This window comes from Columba livia, chromosome 3 (genome assembly GCF_036013475.1).
Source record: "Columba livia isolate bColLiv1 breed racing homer chromosome 3, bColLiv1.pat.W.v2, whole genome shotgun sequence".
NCBI lineage: Eukaryota > Metazoa > Chordata > Aves > Columbiformes > Columbidae > Columba > Columba livia.
The window spans coordinates 108,308,132-108,331,226 of NC_088604.1; the positions used below are offsets into that span (position 1 = coordinate 108,308,132).

The 23,095-nt window shown below is 43.2% G+C and overlaps 1 long non-coding RNA gene across 2 annotated transcripts in view; it reads right to left on the minus strand.

Moving 5' to 3' along the window:
- LOC135579159 (uncharacterized) overlaps nt 1–23,095 on the minus strand; it is a 49,953-nt gene that overhangs the window by 14,526 nt on the left and 12,332 nt on the right. The window contains exon 3 of one of the 2 annotated variants that reach the window (XR_010471695.1): nt 36–21,827. The exons of the other annotated variant lie outside the window; for it this stretch is intronic. This is a non-coding gene — a long non-coding RNA (uncharacterized LOC135579159). The remainder of the gene's footprint in view (nt 1–35; nt 21,828–23,095) is intronic. 2 annotated transcript variants of the gene reach the window in all.

A 23,095-nucleotide genomic window follows, 5' to 3' on the forward strand; every position in this document is an offset into this window, starting at 1 on the left:
TCTTAGAGAAGCTCTGACTGATGCACAGAAATTACCTGCATTTTTGAGATCTGCAGCACGTGGCTTCTTCCTTTGGGCAGCAAGAAGTGGAATCTTGGGCTCTTCTGAAGACAGGCTAAGGATACAGCGGTGTGACTGTTGGTAAGCACTGCCCTGCAAGTCCCATCTGCTTCCCACTGGGAGATGCCCTCTCTTCCCAAGCTACCTTGCAGCATGAACGGCAGCCAATTTTGTTTTCCAGGACTACGGCACAGGCAAAGATGCAAAGGCATCAGCCACCAGCTGCTAGCAGCGATCTTGCTGTCATGATGTGTTACTGTCAGGTTGCATGGCTGAGGGCCAGTCCAGCATGAGATGGTAGGCTCATGCCATAGTGCCAAAGCCATCTTATTGCATGGGAATTCAGGTGGAGGAAGCTTCACAGAGAAAATTATAGAGAAGGATTCAAGATACAGAGCTCTGTCAATGGCTGTCCACCTCCTTGTCTCCATGTTCACTTCTTCCAGAAGAATACTTTCTCTGATGGGCACAACCACGTTTGGGAATAAACCCTTGGTGCTGCCAGCAAGATTACCCCAAGAAAGGCACCCATCTAAGTGAATGTTTCCCTGTGCAGCTGTATCCTTCATTTAAAGCCTTTGATTTCTCAGCTTCTGGCTTTGGTTGTTCTCTTTCTGTTTCTTGCTTCACTTGTATACATATTCCAGGTAAGGCACACAGGGGCACAATGGCAGCAGGATGTGCAGGGATTTGAAGATATGAATCTCATTAACACTAATAGCATTAATTACACTGCAAAATAAAGTATTCATGAAAACACATCCCACAGGATCTAAAGCAAAGATTCATTTGTTCAGGCAAAATAACTTCTCAAAACTGCCTGGAACAGAGAATATTCTGTGAATAACAGCTAAAGAAAAATGTATTTATTGTGGCCATGAGGAGCCATTACTCCTCTCAGTTACCTGCCGAGGGGGGGCAGAGAGACTGGAACTGCTCAAAGGTTTAGTACCAGTGAGAGTATTAGGAAAAGTACTGGAAACATAAATGATCTTTGGTTTTGCATAATGTACCTGTTTGGCCAAATAGGAATTTTAGCATAATGCTAGGTGATTAAGCAATATGAGTCCCCAGGACTTCAGTGACTACAGTTGGAAATCAGTGTAGAGTACGTAATGCCAATAAAAACAGAATTTCTAGACAGGATTGAATAACTGCTCATAACCTTTTGCCACTGGGAAGGCAGAAAACCCCTTAGAAAACAGAAATCTGTCCAAAACAAAATTGGTCCCCAACTTCCACCAACTAGCAGCTGCTCTAAGGCTGGGAGATGTGTATTTCTAACCTTTGCAAAAACCTGCTAACTAAATTTTCACTGCTGCAACTCAGCACCCTCTCCCTAGCCATAAAAGCAACTAATGTGGCTTTGTCTCCTATTACATTCTTGGCATTAATAATATCTCCTGATGGGTGGTTTCACAGGTTTTTGATGAAGGGAGGAGTGGGGAGAGAATTAAATTTCAATTTTTTGTAAATTCGGGGCTGTTCTGCTTTGGCTCTGATTGTCCAGTAACCAAATAGCTGAATGTCTGGATTGGTCTTCTATAAAAAGGTCTCATTATGCTCCAGAAAACAACCAGCTCTGAACTGTCATGACACCAAGGAGCTGGCATAGAATCATAGAATCATTTTGGTTGGAACAGACCTTCAAGATCTACCTGAAAGGAGGTTGTAGCATGGAGGGTGTTGGTCTCTTTTCCCAAGGAGCAAGTGATAGGACAAGAAGAAATGGCCTCAACTTGCACTGTAGGAGGTTTAGGTTGAATATTAGGAAAAATTCTTCACAGAAAGGGTGATTATGTATTGGAACGGGCTGCCCAGGGAAGTGGCTGAGCCACCATCCCTGGAGATGTTTAAAAGATGTATAGATGAGGTTCTTAGGGATGTCATTTAGTGCCAGAGTTAGGTTAATGGTTGGACTCAATGATCTTGAGGGTCTCTTCTAACCTGCAGCAAGCACCAGTCCTTTAGGCGGGAGAAGCATCTCTATGGCAAACACCAGAAACAGCTGTGGGGCTCGGAAAGCAGTTTCTCTGTTGCTTGATAGAGTGGTCCAGCATCAGTGCCAACAGCTTGGCCTTCCCTCCTGGACATGTCACTCACAAGATCCTGGAAGTGTCACCAACATCAGCAGCTTCCAGTCTTAAGTGTGAATCTGCCCTTGCAGCATGCAAGCACTTGGGTCAGTGTGAAGGGAAGAAGAAATCCAGACTATAGTTGTCTTTGAGAAAAGCAGCAGTGGTGTCAGACTGTTGCAAAGTCCGATGACATCAGAGATGGGGCTCAGCCTGGGGCTCGAGCTGACAATTCTGAATACTTGCTACGGTGCTTTGGGTTAGGTAGTTGGTTGGAGAAGTCAGTTCTTTCCATGGCTGCATGGGCAATGCAGGAACTTTCTTCTTCTGAAAAAAAGAACTTTCTTCTCCCAAAAGAAAGAACTTTGTTATCCAAAAGAAGCTCGGCTTCTGTTTTCCTTAGCCCATGAACAGAAGGCAGTGAAGCTGAAGGCGAAAAATGAACTAGAGCTTGGGTGAAGTGGAGTGGGCAAGGAGAGCTCTTCCAAAGCTATTTTTACCACTTGGGTATCCACCTTTTCTTGGAATGCCATTGCTGTGAGTGTGGTTCTCTGCTCATCTTCTTTAGAGAAGAAAGGGGCATCCAGATGCAGGATATTCACGAAGGGCTTGGAACAGCACCTCACTCCAAAAATACCCAAGCAAAGTCCAGCTGAACAAGGGCCAGACTGGCAAATCCCTTGGCACCTGAGGCAATGGGAAGAGAAATGTCGCTTGGTAATGTTATTGTGCTTTAAATGATGCTGTCTATTTTCCATTCATTTGGTGGGATGGCTGTGGTTGAGGACCCTTGTATATGTGACAATATTTTATAACAGATCCTGATCAACAGCATAGGGGAAAAAGTGAGCAGATGTATAAACAGGTTGATGGGCAAAGACATGCTAACCTCAAAGTTAGTGCCTGTGCTTTATCAATGGGAGCTGTTATCATCAGTGTGCCACAAAAGCAGCAAGTAGGAGTATTGATGGAAAACGGATGGACGTGGACCATAAGATAGGACACAGACAAACTGAAGATATTCTTTCATTCACAATTGAGTGGGCTTAGTTCCCAAGAAGAATCTTTAATCTACAGCCTTAAAGAGCAGCAAAACCAGCGAATGATACACCTCTGGCTGGGCAGAGCAGGAGGCCAGTAGTCCCCATGCTAGCAGGGAGGGTGATGCCAAGCTCATGTTGCAGAGGGTCGGTCTGTCAATGCCTTACTGTTGAAATGGAAAAACTATCTTCCATCCATCACTGGATATCAGTTCAACTTCTTGCTCTGCCACAAAGCCCTTGTGCACAGTCCAGCATGATGAAAGGCCACCTGTCTGCCTGCAGAAACTGGACTTGAAGGGTGCAAACACTGTGGTAAATCTAGGCCATGATTCAGGGCTGAAGAGACTGCATGACCTGAAATCCACCCGAGTCCCTGTGCCTCTCTTTACCTGGGACTGGGCTCTTGGAAATTTGATGGCCTGAATCTGGGCCATCCATAAGTCAAAGGTTGTTCAGGCTGCCACCCCTTGAAAGGATGTCTGAGAGGAGATTCCTAGGAGGTTGTGAGTTTCTCAGGCACTTGGGGGATGAGATGTACAAATGCATGAAACTGTTGGCTGAAATGAAAACCAAAAATAACACAGAGTTTTTATAAAACAAGCAGCCTTCACTCAAGTGCATCATGTCACAAGGAACCCAGAACATATTTTTCTCTGGCTGGGTATACAGCTTGTGAATTCTGGAAAGACAGTGACTGGTGGCCCTCACATCCCAGTCAGAGTTCACAATATAGCTGAATGCACACTGGTTTATTTCCAAAGGTGTTCACAGTGAGAAGGTGGCTTGCCTTCTCTCAGCTAAAAGCCAATTATCTGCTTTTTTGTTCCTAAGCCTGGAGGAAATTTGCCAAGACACTGGAAGATTTCCCATAGGATAAACTGCTGACAGGATTGTTAGTTGAACTGGGGGAGTATTCAGCAATTTAAGCCTCAGTTGCCCTATTCTGAAGTGTTTCAAGCCTTGTTGGAGGTGCTATGGAAAGTAAAGTTGCTTTTGTCCTTTGTGACATTAACTCACACTAATCAGGTTCTCTGACACAATTTTGAACACACAGTCTGGGTAGATTATTCCAGCTTCACTTATGTAGCAACAATGACTAACGCAAGGTTTAGGTGATCTTTAAAACAAGGCTTTTGTATTGCTGTCCATGACACTGAAACCACAGAGATTGATTACAGATGCAGCAAGCAGCTTTAACAGATGAATGTTCAAAGTGTAAACATTTGGAATGTCAATAAAGGTAATAAATCTGTGCAGTGTATGGAGGAAAAATAGCTGAATAAAGGTTTTTGGGGGTGTTTGGCCCAGACACTGCAGAGTCTTGACAGTTCTGGAAACAGCTATCATTATTATACATTGCATTTGATTGCTTTATTTCATCACACAGACCTGTAGGCAAAGCACGATGTGCTGCAGTGTGCATTTAAGTAGGAGATGGGAAGAATGTCAGAGGGTGTTTTTGTTTGTTTTTCTGCTACTTGGTTTATCTAGGAAACACTGCAATTTTTTTGAAATGGGATATTAGATGTCCAAGTCCCATTTTCAAAACTGATCTATGAAACAACTTGGAAAGGTTTTGAAATGCCTAAAGGTGCAGCTAGAGCTGCACCCTTAGGCATTTGGGGTGTCCAGAAGGACCAGATGTAGCAATTGCTGTCTAATCTATGGGTGTCTTTTGGGTATCTCAAGAAGTTTTCCTGCATTTTACAGCATTCTCAATGATCCAAAAATCAGCTGTATAGAACCTTATCTAATTACTGAAAAGAGATTTTTGGCCAATCAGACTCTTTGGACCTGATGGTAAAGTTGCTCTGCAAACCAGGATTTCTACACAAAATGAAGAGATACAAAAATGTGTATTTACAGTACCAGGTCCTAGCATTCTTTCCTAGAAGAAAAAGTGCTCAGATTCACAAATGTTCCCAATGGAATCAAGGAAATTAAGTGATGTTGTACTTCGTAGCAGACTCAGTCCCAGAATTTCAACAATATTTAGTGTTATGGGCATGTTAGGAATTATAGGCTCCAATCTGATGCTCTTGAAGTCACTGGAGCAAGGACAATTATCACTCAGCAGTCTTTACAAAGCACCTCATGAGTCTAACATCATATTAAAGCCTTCTTTCCTTTAGGATTTAGGGAGACTGCCTTACAGTCAAGGGTGAGACAGACCACAATGAGATAAAATCTTCAAAGACAAATGACAAAAAAAGGTATAGACCTACTTGTTCTAGTTTTATTTTCCTTTGCCCTGTTCTTCCCTTGCCGCACCCCATGCAAAATGCATTAGTTTCCATAGAAACAAGATGTGCAGGATGGTTTCCTCCATATCCCTGAGTGGGATTCAGACAGCAGGAGATATTATCTTCTTAGATACATTGTTGCAAAAAACCAACCAAACAAAAATCCACCTTCATCAAAATCAATGTGTTTCACCTGAGAAAAATATAAACAAGCTGCCGCCCTCTTAAGGAAACAGTTTGCTTCACAGCTCAAGAGGTGCTTCCTTTTTCTTGTAAAACTAGATAATATGGGTATACACGCTTACTAACCTGCACCCTTCTGTCCCAAGTAATGCTGTGTTGGGATGCACAGATCAGTGCGAAGCAGCCATGGCTGCCTCATGTCTGCTGAACACAGACCCCAGAGCAGCCCTTGAGGCAGCTTGGGCAACCCACGGTGCTGCAAAAACCCAGCAGAGCTTGAGATGAGAGAGTCCCACTTCCCTACAAATCCACGCAGGGACTCGTGTTGCAGTACTTGCAAGATTTTACCTCCCATTTCTTCATATAGCTCTTAACTGACACAGTAGTTTGAGACAATGCATCGATTTTTCTTTTTATCGAATTATAATAACTGCATTTGAGCAGGCATCTTAACCATGAAACAAATCTATAATGTTTTAAGTCTTTGTGGAACAATTTTTAAAAACAATTTAATAATAGGATATTTTCATATATGGATGGCCCTTGTCAAGAAACAAGCTTTATATTTAATGTCCACATGTACAAAGAACTGAGGCCAATAGTTACTCTGCCAAATTCTTTGCTGCCTTTTTTAAAAGCAAACAAGGACTATACAGTGATTTTAAAGCAGTCTCGATCAAGATCAATTAATTCTGCTGGTTTACGATAAGAGGTATTCTAAGAAACTCACACTCCCATTTCTTCCACCTCCATTTCCATTTTCCTTGATAATTACCTTTTAAAAACATCAGTTAAATGCAGTGCACTGTGACATTACCTCTGCAAACTTGAAGAAACCAGTTCACATATTGGAACACCTACAAAGCACAAAGGATTCCACTAAACAAAATTAATCATGTAATTCTGTCCATTCAAAGCTGGAAACTCCAGCTTTATCAGCAATATCAAGAATACTTACAGGGGTTGGATTCTTCACCAGTTATCAGTTACTATGATTTTAATATTTTTTGCTTGGTGCAGAAGTAAGTCTGATCTTTTAGCAGAAGATTTACATACATGATAAATGGAAGGGGAGGAAAAAACCAATTAATTTTCATTTGTGACTATACTTGGAGGTCATGAGCTTGCCAAAAGCTATCTAATAACATTGCAAAAAAATAACCAACTCTTGAGATGCAGTTTCTCCAGAGTCCTGACCCCACCTTTTGATTGTGTTTTCTGAAATCCAATATACCCATTCCCATTTGACAGTCATCCTCTCAGGGAATGATCCTAGGAGAAAGCTAAACTATCTGCTGGAGCTTGATGGTTTCTTTGCAAAAGGAAGAATAGTTCTTTCACACAGCTGCATTTCCCACTTTCCCACTACTGGTATCTCCAGCTGCCTTCAGCTACCTCCAAGTTTCTCCATGGCATCCTCCCAGACCTGATAAAGTAATCCAGCTATAACATTTTTGTGACATATTGAAGGAGCACTGCAACCGTTTTCAGCCATGGCTCCACTATGGCAGCATCTCCCTCTCCTCTAAGGGTAGAAACCTCAGCCATTCCCACCTGTATTACTGAGGGATGACTGCCTCTCAGCAGTTTTTCTCCATTTTCTCCCAGTGCTGTGTCTAGATGCAGATTACTGTTGCTTCTTAGACAGCCCACTATTTGGAGATCTTAATTTTGTAAACCATCTGCACATTATAAATACTTCTCCCTCTGTACATGAGGTTTAGAATATCAAGAAGCCAGTGTTTTGGTCTGGATTGACTGCTGTCTGTTTAGCTAAAAACCAGCTGCAGATCTGCACTGCATTTCCATCATCTCTGGGCCTTGTTGTGTGCCTGCCAGGCTACCTCCTTTTTTTGTCTGATGATCAGTTTGTCATTCATGGCTCCAAGAGGAGCAGATCACCCCTTCTGCTCACAGATCACCCTTCTGCCTGCCAGCTAAGCCCATGACCCTTCAACAATTGTGCCTTGCTTTCCACAATGATTTCACTTGTAAAAGTTTAGTATCTTCAATATCCACAGTGATTTCTAATTTAAGCTGCTGCAAATTTGCCAGGATAGCTCATACCCTTATAATATAATGATCTGGTGAAGCCGTGACAAGCATATTTGTCCAGAAGGAGCATCTGATTCCCAGGGAAGGTAATGAGCACTTCCACTTTTACCTCGGCAGCATAATGGAAAGTGCAAATACTGCTTTTAAATGAACTGAGATATCACCGTACTGATAAGTGAATGCTACAGTGGCTTTCATCTCTCCTTAGTAATACCACAGCTAATGATCCAGTTCTTTGTGTAGCTGGATTGCTAGGGGAACATTCAAGACATCACTATTTTTACTTAGTTGAAACTGGACTTACCTCATTCCTTTGCCAATAGATTTGCATTCCAGTGCCACCTTTAAGATCAAGCACACCTTTTATTTCCTATAACTGCTTCTGTTGACTGATCAATATCATGATTCAAGACCACGAATACTTTGTCACAATGCTTTATGAAAGCCGTAAGCTTTTGTTTTACTGAGAAAACACTATGCTAAGTTTCTTTTTCCAAGTAAGTTACCTACTCTAATTTCCTATTTAAATGACAAAAAACCAGCTCATCATTTGCAGTGCTCCCAGCTTTGCCTTTGCTTTCTCCATGCTGGAGAGACTCCTGTTCTCTTCTGCAATCTTCCTTGCACACTATCACCAGCAGTGTTGCTCCCATCTTCTAACATCACTCACATCCAATAACTTATTCACAGATACCACCATCACATGTTACACTTTGCTCTCTGTGGTTGCTGAATGTGATCTGCTTAATATCATTATCACTGCTTTCAATGCCTGTGGGGTCAGTGTTTTTAACACACCAAGTCATGATTTTGCACCTCTGATTGAATCAGTGCTGGTTTCCTTTTGATGCCCATGTTATCTCCTTCAATGGATTTCTTTTAAGGATGATCTTGTATTTTTTACAATGAGGGTGGTGAAACACTGGCCCAGGTTGCCCAGAGAGGTGGTAGATGCCCCACCCCTGGAGACATTCAAGGCCAGGCTGGACAGGGCTCTGAGCAACCTGATCTGTTGAAGATGTCCCTGCTCATTGCAGGGGGGTTGGACTAGATGAACTTCGAAGGTCCCTTCCAAGCCAAACTATTCCATGATTCTATAATTTGCTTTGCAAGTAAGTCCAGCATCTTTCTGGGCGCTGTTCTGTGTTCATTTTATTTCCCAAGCACGTGTTCAAGTGTTTCCTCCCCATATAGAGATCATTTCTCCACCTCATCAATAACAGATTATTTTCAGATTATTTTTTTTTTTTTCACATAGAAAGATCAGAGTGTACTGTGGGCAGGTTCAGCTTCTTTTGAATCAAGTACAACTTTCTGGCCCAAATCAAGAATGTTGGGCAGGAAGCTGGTGCTTGTGCTTTTCTGTAGAACTGATGCCAGTTTTTGGCTGTGTTTAGTGAAACAAAGTCCTTAAGATGTATCTTGACATCAACAAATTCATATCAGTTTTCCCTCTTTAAGGAATGCCCTAGGTTCAGTCTGAGAGTCACTGCTTGGATTTCAGCTTGCATAAAGTCTGCCTTCGGTTTGAATGAAGCCATCAAACAGGCTCAGCTGGCAGGGTCTCCCTGCCCTGTCAGTTTTAAAACACTATGAAAACCATTCTGCTTTCCAAGACAGCACAACAGCTAGTTCACAGCACTTCAGTTAATTTTAATCAAGTTTCCTTGAAACTAATTAAAGCAAATGTAATCATCTGTACTGCTTTTTGGATTGTCACTACTGGTAGTTTACTCTTGGTTGGTGAGTCACGAAATATAGCCTGAACTTCTAACTCCAGCAATTTAGGCAATCCCGATTCTTATCTACTTACTCTACAAAATTAATACTGTTTATTGTAATTTGATTAAAGCACAGGAGATTCATAGTGGTTCTTTGTGTTCCATTCCAGAAACACAGTGTCAGAAAGGTACTTTTAAATATTTTTCTCTTTTACTTTTTCTCTTATTATCCTAAATCCTTTATCTTTAACCTGTTATAAAAGTTTCCCTAACTCCAGGTGAAAGTTCTTAATTCTCCACCAACAGTGCTGCTTGCACACAATTAAATCTTCCTCAGCTAATATACTTCAGGGCTTTTAGAGGTTAGATATAAAAAGATTTTCTGTCATTCTTTTCTAAACTGATTGCATTTCCTCTTTCAGATAACAGAGAATTTACTTTTTTTTTTTTTTTTTACAAAATCCCTATTTGCTTTTATTACTTTCTGGCAGCTTTCCTGGAACAGTCAGCTGTAGTGTCTACAGTAAGTTAAGTTCCTGGATAGGTTAAATCACAGCAGTTCAGTCCTCTCTCCCACTAGTCTATTACATTCTCAGTACATTTTACTGTTAAATTTTTTCTGTGGTCTAAAAGTCACAAAAGGCCTCTCTGAAATCAGTGTTGGCAAGTCTTCCAGGAACAACAAATTTTACTGCCCACTTTTCCCGTCTTCTGACAGGTGAGCCCTACATCTGTAGACAATACCCAAAGATTTCCTTCCGTTATATTCCAAACTGTTATAGTTTTACTGAGGCTCCATCTCAGGCTCCCTTAAGATGAGCTCCTGGCCCATATTTATGGGCGTATTTATTTACCCTGAAATTATTTATTTTCCATCCACTTGCTTAGTCTCCCCCTGAAACCATGCAGGCACATGGCTTTTGCAACATCCTGTAGCTCGAGCTTCACCAACCAGGTGCATGTTGGATGAGGTTCATGTCCTGCTAGCTTTTGAATCTAACTCCTTTTAGCTTCATTTGTGGCTTCTTTTCCAATTTGAAAATGAAGGAAAATTCAGGCAATCCCTACTCACACTTTCATGACCTGCCAGGTCTCTGTCGCTCTCTGCTCCCATCCCTATGACATTTCTTCCAGCCTGAAAAAGCCACCATTACCTACTGATAATGAATGCAAATATTTTAGCAATAAAGGCTCTGTGCCGGCTGAAGAAGAGATCAGACATTGAGGTGACACTGCTGAGGTAGAAGCTGGGATGGGCTGTCTCCCACTTCCAGGGAGCTTGAGGCCAAGTGAAAGGTGACTATGGATGAAATATTTTCTAACCCATTTGTCTTTCTTTCAGTGTTTCTCTTGGAGCAAACACCACCTTTTTTTTTTTTTTTTTTTTTTTTCCAAGTTTCAGTTTTGAGATTAGAATTATTCTGGAAATAACTTTATACCCAATGTACAAAATTCCAGGACCTTCAAGCCCTCCTCTGTCCCCAGCTCTGTAACTCTCACCCTTTGCATCCTTTTGGAGATAAAGAAATCTCAGAGACATCTTTGTACATTCTCAAATGCTTTAAGGTGCTATGGTCTGTGCATAGCTGAATCTAGAAAACTCAACAGGTATATTATCTGAATTTCAAAGCAACGCTGCTTTGTTATCAATCATTTTTCAAGAACTGACAGGGCATTTCAACTTTCTTAAATCAGAAATAAACTTCTATCCTTCTGTGCCTTGAAAAGGAAAGTTTGAAAACAGGATTGCTGAAGGCTCAAATCCTACAAGACAAGAAGACAGATTCCACAGGTTGCCTGTGAAAAAGAAACAAAAAAACTCACCCACCCCATTCTCCCCCACAAACTAGTATGTTTTAGGCCAATCCTACAAGCTTGGGGTCTGATATATGACTTTGAAATGTCTAGGAATATTTTAAGAGATCCCTGTACCCAGCACTAAACAGGATAATCTGGAGGAAATAGACAAGAAAGGGGGTGTTATGCCCAGCAGATCTCCCTGGTGCTGCACAAGGATGAAGGTCCAGAGAAAGATTGTTTATTTGAGTGACCATAAGAAGGTGCAGTCCCAGATTGGAGTGCAGAAGAGATCTTCTGATCAGTCCACACCTACAAGCAGTGGTTCACACAACTGGGTATCCTTTGGTGATCTATCAGGGCAGAAATGTACTACAGAACACCTTGGGAAACATTTCTCAGCTTCCAGTCCTTCGGTAGAGTACTCTCACCTGGAAATAGTGGTAAATATGTACCTAAAGCAAAGTTGAGAATGGGGCTTAGACCTTCTGAGACCTGTAACAAGCTTCAGTGCAGAGCTGGCATAGTGGTACAAGAAGGAAAGGGCTGGAGATCATGGCTCCTCACTTCTTATCCAGAGTCCAGGAGAGAAGACATACACTTTAAGATCTGCAGTTACACCACAGTTACTTCAAAGGCATGTGTTGTAAACAGTGAACTCTATTCCACAGGATGTTAGAGAAAGAAACTAGAAATTCTGTTGGTCCTTAGAACAGATCCTGCTCTCTCAGTCTGTAATTCTGTGTTGAATTCCTCAAGGAGGATACACTCAGGAAAGGAATCTGCCCAGGGTCTCAAAAACAACCATAAACACACAGAATAATTCAGTTTAGAAGGGAAATCTGGAAGTCTCCAGCCTAACCACAGATCAAAGTAGAGTCAGTTCAGAGCAGGTTGTTCCAGGCTTTGGTCAGATGCCTTTTGAATATGTTCAAGGATGGGGATCCTACTCATCCATTTACTCTCCTGCCCTAGTATTTCACTCCCACAGTGGTGAAATATTTCCCCTTGTATTTTCTCATGTTCCAGCTTGTGTCTTTGCATCTCCAAGAAGAACCTGGCTTCATTCTATCTGTAACCTCCCATTAGGCAGTGGTAGACAGCAATGAAGTCCCCCTTTTTCCTCCCCTTCTCCAGGCTGAACAAGCTCACTTCCCTCAGCTGCTGTGCTCCAGCCCCTGACCATCTGGGCACTTCTGCCCCACTTGCTCCAGTGCGTTCATGCCTGTCTTGTAATGGGGACCCCAAACTAGACACAATGTCCAGATGTGGTCTCACCAGTGCCAAGCTGAAGGGCTGGCTGCACCCATGCTAATACAGTGCAGAATGTGGTTGGCTTGCTTTGCTGCCAGTGAATACAGCTGTGGCAGGATCACCATGTTATACAACAGAACCTGCAGGGGTTTTTCTGCAAAGCTGCTTTCTGACCTGTCAGTTCCAGCCTATCCTGCTGCCAGTTATTCCACCAGGAGTGCAGAACTTTGCATTTGCCTCTGTTGAACTTGGTGAGGCTCCTGCTGGGCCACTTCTCCATCCTGTTGGATTCCCTGTAAGACAGTATTTATGGCAGTTTTGGGCTATAAGTCACAGCTTCATTTCCTCTGTGATAAATGGAATAGCAGAAAGAGAACACTGAGGTCCTAGCTCCTTGTCACCTATTCTCAAACCACCGTATCTCACAGCCTGCTCCAAAAACAAAGACATCCAGATACTGTAATCTTATTGTTATTTCAGGAGAAAAAACGTGGAGCAGCAAGTCCCTAATGTACAGAGGTAGGGCCCCAGCTTCCTTTTTGCAGATGAGGATGTGGAAAATCAGTAGTGTATGCCTTGCTGAAAGCAGATGGGAGATACCGAGCGTTGTGGACAGTCCAAAAAGTGAGGACAGTCACAAACTGCAGTGAGTACGCCCGCTTTTGTGGATAAAGGGTTTTACCTAGGGACAAGGGACAAAGATGAGGGATCACTGATCAGCAAAGGTCTGTGATGTGTGGGATAGAGAAAGAGAAGGGAAAACAGACAAAAAAGCAAATGTGATGGGAAGCTAGGGAACTGGAGCAAATTCCCAGGCCAGTATCTGTGAGAGAACAGAGGACAATGGGTACAGCCTAATCCACAGGGACAAATGACCTGAAATCTCAGAGGAATTGGCTATAAGACACTGAAGTAGTTACCAGCCTGCACTAAAAAAAATGCTCTTTGAGAAGCTTGTGATAGATCGCCCAGCATCTCTGCATTAACAGTGCTGCAAAGCATCCCCTTCCCCAGGTTGCTTCTCATGAGTCATGGCACAGATCAAAAGCAGGTCTTCTCACTTTTCTTTAATATACCCACACATCATACTCCACCCCTGAATGGAACACATTTCTTTATTCCTTCCAAAAACTTCACTCTGTATTTTTCCCAGGATGAGGGAGAACTGCATGCAGAGCCCTGGATTTAGGACTAAGACAGCATCCTTGCGCAGAGCACCCTGGCAAGCACACAGCTCCTCACACAGAGTTTATATTATGGAAATTGTGTGAAAACCCCTGCAATTATTCACTCTTCAAATGAATATAAAGCAACAGCCTTCCCTGCTGCCTGGATTCCCACAGCATATTTTCTCTTTCAGTGAACTGGCTTGTTCTCTCTAGCAGCCCAGATGTCCAGGAATGAGACAGTAGTGTGAGGATGGTATTGACACTCCAAAGCCTTTCCATCCCCTTCAAGAGGAATGCTTGAAACCTAATTTCTTGGTATATCACCTGGGCAGTTGCCTAATCTGGCAGCCTGATAGAGGCGAGGCTGCTGCAGCTCTGAATCCCCAGGTCCAGCTGTTGGTGAGGCTGAGCAGCTATTTCCAGCAGGCACACACACATGTACAGCACACATATACTATGAACTTGGCTGATCACACAGACAGAGCTACTTAGCACCCATGCAAACACAAATAGCACCACCAGCCTGAACTCATCCCCCTCCAGCTCATCAGGATGGAGGTCTCTTAGTGGAAAATACATATATAGAGAAAGAAACAAAGAAACAGTTGTGTATGTGGAGCCCCTAGTAGCTGGACTTAGACACACAGTCTGGATCCTCATTCTGCCCTGTTGCCTCACATGCATGCACACACATACAAGTCTCCTAATCAACCCCTGGGCCCCACAGTCTCTCCACCACTTGGCCAGAACCCTCTGGTCTCCCTGTGACTAGCTCCTCCCATAGTCTCACACCCAGTGACATAGACCCATGCTATTCTCCCAGGCCACCTCACTGGCTAGTTTGAAGCTTGAGCTTCACTAGGGATCATTCACCTGCACACCCACACTTGATCTGGTTGCTGCACCGTGGACACACAGATCCTCCAACTCTGATGTTGCTGCACTCAGATTCCCATACACACACATGTACACAGAATAGGGAGCACCCCCGCCTCACTGAAAGTAGCTATAAATAGAATTTAATGCCATAATGTGTCTTGTAACCCAACTCAGTCCACAGGATGCTTCAGAGAGCTTCTGCCATGGACTTCCCAGGATGGGGCTGAAGGTCTGCCAGGACAGTCCTGAGAGCAGACCAGACACGGTGTTGCCTTCTCTGAGTCTGTAATTTGGACTTCCCCCTGTTTTTGGGCCTCTCTGCTCTGGCATGCTTGTGCAGATAGGCTTTTGATAGGCTTTTGATAGGCTGATGTCCCCTGTATTAGGGCTGAAGGGAGCTGGGATGGGGTAATACTTGTGCTTCCCCTCCTGTCATTGCTCTGTGCTTTCTTGTGTGTGTGAAGACACAAAACTCCTTATCATATAACCTAACCATGCCCAGTCAGGGACAAAAGTTTAGCCAACTATTCCTGTTGCTTTTTTAACAAGAAACACTACTGGTTCCTAGGTCATATATCCACAGGTGAATCAGGTGTGCTGCTTTTTCTTTTTGGGATATTTTGATTCAGGATAAACCTCAATGGTACACACAAAGCTGTTGGGCTGAGAGGATACCTTTTCTGGGTTGTGTCTGAAGCTACTACCCAGCACCGTGCTCAGGACTGAACTGACTGTGCTGAAGTCCTTGCATGAGTTTGACTGGCCCTGGGATACTGTAAGTCCCCACTTGCAATGAACTGTAGGGAAGGGAATGCCTGCTAAAGTCTCCTCACTCCTGTAATTTTGTCCTTCAGCTACTTGATACACATCTCCTACTTTAGGTCCTGTAGCTAAGCCTCTTTTATCAAAAAGACTTAAACAAAAAAGAAAGAGAACATTTACCTTGGACTGACTTCCAGATGTGTGGCACTTCATGGACTGCAGATGGACGTATTATTTCAATTTTTTATTTTCAATTTTTACCTTCAAGTCATGACCTGCCAATTCTCAAAGCTATTAAGGATTTCTCTGTTATGCCCTTTAGGATGAATATGAGGACAGAGCTTTCCACTCCTCTGCAAAAAAAGATATTTTTTTCCTGATGATTGTTTGGCAGAAGGAGTATAAACATTTCCTGTTTTCATGATTCCTCCTAGGAATTTTCCTTTTGAGCTTTCCATCTGTCTGCATCCTCATATCAGTAAGACACCAGTCCTACATTACCAGGCAGGGCCTGTTCCAGCTGAGCCCAACAAAATCCTCAGCCAAGGACATGGCAACTTTCTGAGTGTCCAGTCTGTGCTCCCTCACTCATTTCTGCAGTTTATCTGGCAACATGGATGGGGACCACCTCTCCATCCAAGAAGAGCAGACCCAAAGCCTAGGTCAAGGCCAAGGGACAAAGTTCTTGAGGACCCATAGGTGTTTTGATCCATGCCTTGAGTCCCAAAAAGCTGCTTTAGGGGAGAAGGAGATGAAGTCATTCAGGCTGAGTGTTCCTCCAAGCTTAGTCCTTTGAATTAATTATTTTACCAACTTTGGAGAACATTTTTTGCCTAGGGAGGTTTGTCTGACTTCTTGCAGATGTCCCATTTGGCTCCTGTGTTCATGGAAATGCAGTAATTGGGAAGGCAACAGACCAGACAAGGACTTCTTCCCTACATACTATCCCATTGTTCCCAGTAGGGTCAAAGGTGGTCACAATGCAAAAGCAGGGGTCTGAAACACTGTGCTAGATAAAGTGTGTTCGTGTCATGTCCTTCCATTTTCCTTGGAGCCTCTGGGAAACCAGGGGTGTGTAAGGAAGGACAGTGAGACTCCAAAACATCATCGGATTACATTTGTTTACTGACACACAACCAGACTGATGGCATTGTTCACATTTATGGCATGTCTATTTCTCATTCTGGGAAGCACAGCAAACAAATTAATTGAATTTCACTGCATCACTGGCATGTAATAAACTCATCTGATTGTTAGTCTCTCTCATAAGGACCCAGTCCTTAGAGTCAAGATGTGACAGAACTAATTCAACTTTTTTTAACCAAATAATGTGTTCCCAGCCTCTGGCTAGGCAATCAGGCATGAAAAGGAGGTTCCTTGGATGTCACAAATCCAGACAATGCATAAAAGACCTCGGCTTTTCTATATATTTATTTTGCAATTCATAACTGCCTAAGTTAATCATACTAGTTAGGAGTCTAACGTATTATTGTTGGGTTACGAGTACTCCAGGAAGCTTAGGAGAGCTCTGTGCTTATTTGGAGGGAGCCATAAACTGAAGCCATAAACAGAACACAGGCTGACACTAAAACCTGTACAAAGCTCTGAAATAACCTGAAGGACCAGGCCAAAACCAGAAGCCGCAATGGCTCTTGAATGCAGACCTTCTCAGTCAAGATCTCTGGAAATAACCCAGAAAGTGCTAAGTACTTCACCTCTGTGTTGCTTATTATTCTCCATCCTAAAGGATATGCTGTTATATGTATGTAGATTTGTGACATAGCAGGGAATTCCCCAAGAGGAAAAAAGGAAGGAGCATTAGGCCAAATTACAGTTTCCACTGGTCACTATACCACAGTCCTGGGCCAGAATAATCCTGATTTTCTTTCACCATTTTTTTTCATTACAGTTATTTTAAAAGGGAATAGATACTCTTTATGAAAATATACAAGAGAAAAGAATGGGACAGCAGAAGTGAATCACAGTTCCTGGGGGCCACTGCATTCGTCAGTGGTCCTAGCAAAAAATGTCATGTAGATTTATCCCCTTAGAAAAAAAAGATGTGTGCTACCTCAATAAAACTTTTTGAAAAGGAATTGTGCAACCAGTCTTAAAGGAATGCCCAAGAAAGCCAACAGTATTCTGGGGTGCATTAGGAGGAGCATGGCTAGAAGGTCAAGGGAGGTTATCCTTTGTGGCAGTTGCACATCCCTCTGAGATCCCGAGCCTTCAACGAGGTAGTTGATGGCTCTTCAGCACCTTTTGTGCCCCACTATGCCTGTCCCCAACTACACACCTAGGGTGGTACCAAGGTGCTGACAGTCAAATCCTCCCGTACTCCAGGGCAGGAAGATTTCACCTCCACCCAGCTGAGGGGGCAGGAGGAGTGGGACTCTCAGTCAATTGACAGGGTCCTTGACAAAGAAGGTGCCCAGAGTAGCTGAGAAGATTCTGGACTACGTTGTAATGCTCACAGCCAGATGTGACCAGGATATAAAATGAAGTCCCTGCTGAAGACCCCCTTTGAGTGGTCTTCTTGGAGCAGATCTGTGAACTGGAGCCCTCCCCTTGGACTGGAACACAGTCTAAGGAGACTTCCTGGGATTGAGAGCACCTCACCTACTTGTTTGAGTGAGTGGTTATTTACTGCATACACCCTTGAATGAGTCCTCCCCTAACCTAGGTGAGTGATTATTTTCTTGTGGGTACCCTGGAGTGAGGGGCCTCTGTTTTTTTTTCTTGTGAGTGTATGCGTGCACATTGTGGATCCACATTATTCTTATGTTGTCATACCCAAATAATCTCCTCAAATGATATTCGAATGTGTATTTTATGTTGTCTGAGTGCTAAATAATTGTATAACCCTGTTTCTAGATGGTTTATTTGCTACACTTTTTTGTCTAGAGTCAAGTCTGTTTTGGAACTTGTTGACCACCTAAAATAAACTTTTGGGGTGCCCCTGTGACTTCCTCTCCCTCTACTCTGCCCTGATGAGGCTGTATCCAGTTCTGGGCTACCCAGTTTAAGAAGGAGAAGGAATTACTGGAGAGCATACAAAGATGATTAGGGGTCTGAAGGATCTTTCTTATGACGAAAGGTTGAGAGACCTGGGTCTGTTCAGCCTGGATCTTATTTGAGAGTGGATCTTATTTGTGCTTATCAGCATCTTAAAGGTGGTTGTCAAGAAGATGGGACCAGACTCTTTTCAGTGGTGCCCAATGAAAGGATAAAGGGCAATAGGCATAGACTGAAACACGGGAATTTTCATTTGAATATGAGGAGAAATTTATTTAAGGGTGACAAAGCACTGTAAGAGGTTGTCCAGAGAGGTTGTGGAATCTCTTTATCTGGAGATATTCAAAACCTGCCTCTGCAACCTGCTCTGGGTGAACCTGCTTTAGCAGGTGGGTTGGACTCTCCAGAGGTCACTTTCAACTCCAACTATTCTGTGATTCTGTGAATGTAAAAAAAAAAAACCCTAGGCTTTTGAGATTTCCTCGCTGACAGAAAGGAGTAGCATTAACCCTCTCTCCCAACATCCCTAAATCCACTCCTTACAACATTTCTCCAGCTAAACAGCAAACCAAAAGTAACAGGGCCCACCATGGGCAGCAAGACCTGGGAGTCAGGGTACATTGGTTCACCTCCCATCTCATGGAAAAGTTGGCTTGTGAAGACCGTGAGACCTCAGTTCCAGGCACTGGGGCTTAATAGCGAAAGAGGGGAAGGACTGGGAGCCAGGGTGCCTCAGTTCTCCACCAGGCCCTGGCAAGGAAGCAGTGTGAAGTGAGCAGGAAATATGTCCATGCTTGCAAACCACTTGCAGAAGATGCTAAAATAATCATGTAAGAAATACGCTGTGAGCACTGGAGCCTGTAATCCAGAATGCAAAGACAGAGAGGGCTGAGGGAGATGTTCATCACATAAGATGGCCACATGGTTCTTAGATGGATGTGACTTTGAGTCGCAGATCCTCAGCACAGGATGGCCTGTGTGGCACCTGAAAGCCTGAGTCTGCTGGGACTCATCAGTCCCAACCTGTGGCTGCACTGCTATTCTGCAGGCTCTGCTCTGAAAGAGAGTATTGAAGTCCCTGGAGAAGTGTGTGCACCACATGCCATACCAGGAGTCCTGAGCCAAGGTCTCGAGGACAAGGAGGTAGATTTATGTGAGCTGGGACTGTGGAGACAGGTTGGGGTAAGAGGCAGAGCCAGGGAGTGTCTGCACAGTGCCAAAGGAAAGGGAAGGGGTGCTTGCATCTGTGTCTAGTCTTCCCACTCATAGTCTCTCTTCTAATTAATTCCAAATGTTTGTCGCACTGAGTCACAGTCAGGTAGCACAGAGAACGTACGTCTGTCTAGTCCTGAGGTTTCACTACTGTTTTCAGCTGCAGTGCACCCTTTCTGAGGCTGCATGGGAAACCAGAAGCCAGGCAAGAGGCAGGAAGAAGGGGTGAAGAAGAGAGATGAGGAACGTCTTGCTAATCCAAATTTGGAAGGACATGAGAGTTCGAAGCAGGACCTGACTTGACCCTCTGTTTGCTTATCTGCTGACCTGCTAGAGGGACTGAGCCAGAATCTGAAAATATATGTTTACCCAGAGGGATCAGCAGAGGAACTGAAATTATTTATCTGTCTGTCTAGGTGATGAAAGTCTGCAGAGATCAGTACTGAACCTGAAATTGTCTATCAGCCCATCTGTGGATCATAAGAACAAGGACCCAGAGGGATCAGTACAGAGTTCAACACTATGTGTCTGTTCATGCTTTCAGCCTGCTCTCCCAGGTCTGAGGCAGGAAGTGCATCTTCAGACTGGGATCAGCCTGCTCTTGAGTGGTATAAAATGCTACAAATCATCAGAGCATCACTGTAGTTGTTGAAAACTTCATGATGTACAAGGAAATTGCTAAAACACATTGTTTCAACAATGTCCAGGACCACTGTGTATTAGAAAAAGGTACCGCATGGGCCCATTCTCTCAGCTGTTTGTCCATTTATACCCAGCCACTCCCTCCATCTAATCCTATAATTATTTCCTCCCTGTCTGCATTGCACAGAGAGAGTGGGGAAGAAAGGGACTTGGGTCTAGTGGGAAGCTTTTTAGTGTAAATAACAGATCCTCTTTTCCCATGGGATATTAGTTGCTAAATCCACAAAGCCCTGTTTCCTGGGCTGCTCAGCTGCAAACACAGCATCTCACTTTCTTTCTGGAAGAGAGGACAGAAGTGTGGGGCCACAGCCCTGCAAGGGATGCAATGGACTCCTGTGAGCCTGCAGGTGTTTTTGCTCCTCTTCCTGAGACAAGGTTTAAAGGTCCTCGGTGTCACAAAACGTCTTATTGACCGGGTGCCTTATAATAGTAATACGACAGACAGGTGAAAAGGATGGATCAGGAGGATTTGTGAGTTGCTCACATGGGATGTGTTAATGGCTGCCTCCACCACTTTGTTGCCTTTATTTCACCACATTTTCGAAGTGTCAGGACAGCTCTCTTCGAGGAGAGGTGAGGCTTGTTTTAGTCACCCTCTAACAATCATGTCCAGAAAATAATGCTGTATTTTTTTTACAAAGTACTCAGCGATGCCTATTTTCAAGACCCTCAAGGAAAACTACACATTCCTGCTCCTGTAAGTGTGTAAGCAGCAAATTGCTTGACAGTAAGCAGGGAATTTTCTCTCCTGACAACGTCCCAGAGGCACTGAAGTGTGTAAGGAGCTGGTGATGCTCTTTCATGCCAGCCAAAAATGTTTCATGTAGTCAGTGTTGAAAACAAAAGCCAGGATAATGTGTTGCTCTCCATGATCACTCTCTGCTCACTCTCAGCTCTCCATGACAACAGGCTGCTCTTCTGGAGCCAGTCTCTAAAAACGTGGAATTATGCACACGTAGGGATACAGCTGAAATTGGGGACAGGAAGGAGTGCAGAGCTTTAAGATGCTTTTCTTTCTTATTGGAGAAAACTCTGATTGTGAGAAATGTTCAAGCCCTGGGCAGCATCGAGCAGCTGTTTCAAGGCAAATTCAAACACAATTTTAGGAGAATGGAAATGCCTTCAGAACGATTCAGCTTTTGTAATATTCATGGTGAATCAAATCTTTGACAGCAGACAGCTGCAACATCTATTGATCAATGTTTTGAGCAAAAAAATAGAAAGTCATGTCTGTATTGATTGGCTGTTTATCATATGAAATGCATTTTAAAGAAAGCAGAGGAGAAAGAGGTAGCCTTAATGCTTGTGTATGGGAAATGAATGCCTGTTCCTCTGATGAACCCCAGTACCTGCACACAGAACAACTGGCAGTATGACCAGCTGTGCTGGACAGAGGGCGTCCATCCATATTTCTGGAATTAAACATTTTGATTCCTGTCCCCTCTTGCCCCACCCCAACCACTTTCTGCAGCAGTTGTTGTTTTCTCCCGTTGTGGTTACATTAGTGCTTCTAAAGAGTCGTAACTTGGTTTCCTCAGAGGCTCCCCCTGGCCCAAGCTCCCTCTGGTCCAGGCTCCCATCCTGTGTGTGCTGTGCTCCTTGGGGAGATTCCCTGCTGCTCCTTGGGCAGAGAAGAAAAGAAGGTGCAGCAGAGGACCTGCAATCACGGCAGAGAGAACAGAACAGCACATGTTTCCAAGTAGGAATACATCAGTTATTAATCAAAACATTGCAATCTTCAGCTGAAATTCTATCAGTATTCAAATTAGTGCCCTTCTTTTATTCCCTCTTCCCTTCTTCCAGACCCCCAGATAGTGCATCACCAATAAAACTTTTAGGAATGAGAGTAAGACACATGGAAAACAATGGGGTGAATATGGAAAAGCAACACTGTCATTATTACTTAAACCTTGACAATCCCATGCAACAATACGCATGGTACAGACAAAAAGTAAATGATTCTTATGTCATGAAGTGGCTCCTAGCAGCACGCAGAAGTCCCACCCTAGTGAAAGGGAATACATGCATTTTCAAAGCCGTTTACCAAAGTAATGAAGAAAAGAGAAGCAATACTTTCCTTTGACTTGAAATTCCCACTTCTGCTTAGCTGGGAATAGAGGCATAATTAATCAAAGTGTTTAAATAAATTTTTCCCTGCCTTAATCAGAGCTCTGCAAATAAATCCTTTTTCAGTTCAGTAGCTCAACCAAAATAATAATAATTGTATAAAGATATTTAAGTTGTCTGAGATGAAATTTCAGGCTTACTCAAATATTTTCAGTGAGTTGAAACATTTGATTTAACCAAAATAAGATGGTGACTCTCCACTTTAATTTATCTTTATTTATTTTAAACACACAGATTTCAACTTCTCCTTAAAAGGTTGTTTTGAAGGGAAAACCAAAAACATATATCTTAAAATAAGTGGTCGATTAACAATTCTGCTGTCCTATTTATTTCTCCATTTTCTGGCTTAATATTTTCACCAAATTCACACTTAATATCACCACTCCTGACTGGCATCCCCTGGCAGTCGAATGAGCTTGTCCAAAACAACGACCATGCAGCTGTGGCTGACATCTCCATGAAACACTTTTGCAAAGGTATTCCAGAACTGGCTACAAACAGAAGGTGTGTAGAGCAAGGGGTGAAAGGGGTGGGAGGAGAAACGAATTAAGTTACAGGGACTACTTGAAACCATGACATGTTATTCCTCCAGAAGTCCTTCCTTACAGAGCAATCACCTCTACTGTTTTAATGTGATGCAGAAATCATGTCGTAAAAATACTTTCGCAAACTTCCCCCATGTCTTGGTATAACACCAGCCAGCAACTAAGCACCATGCAGCTGTTCACCCACTCCACACAAATAGGATGGGGCAGAAAATGAGTAGTGTAAAAGTGAGAAAACTAGTGGGTTGAGATA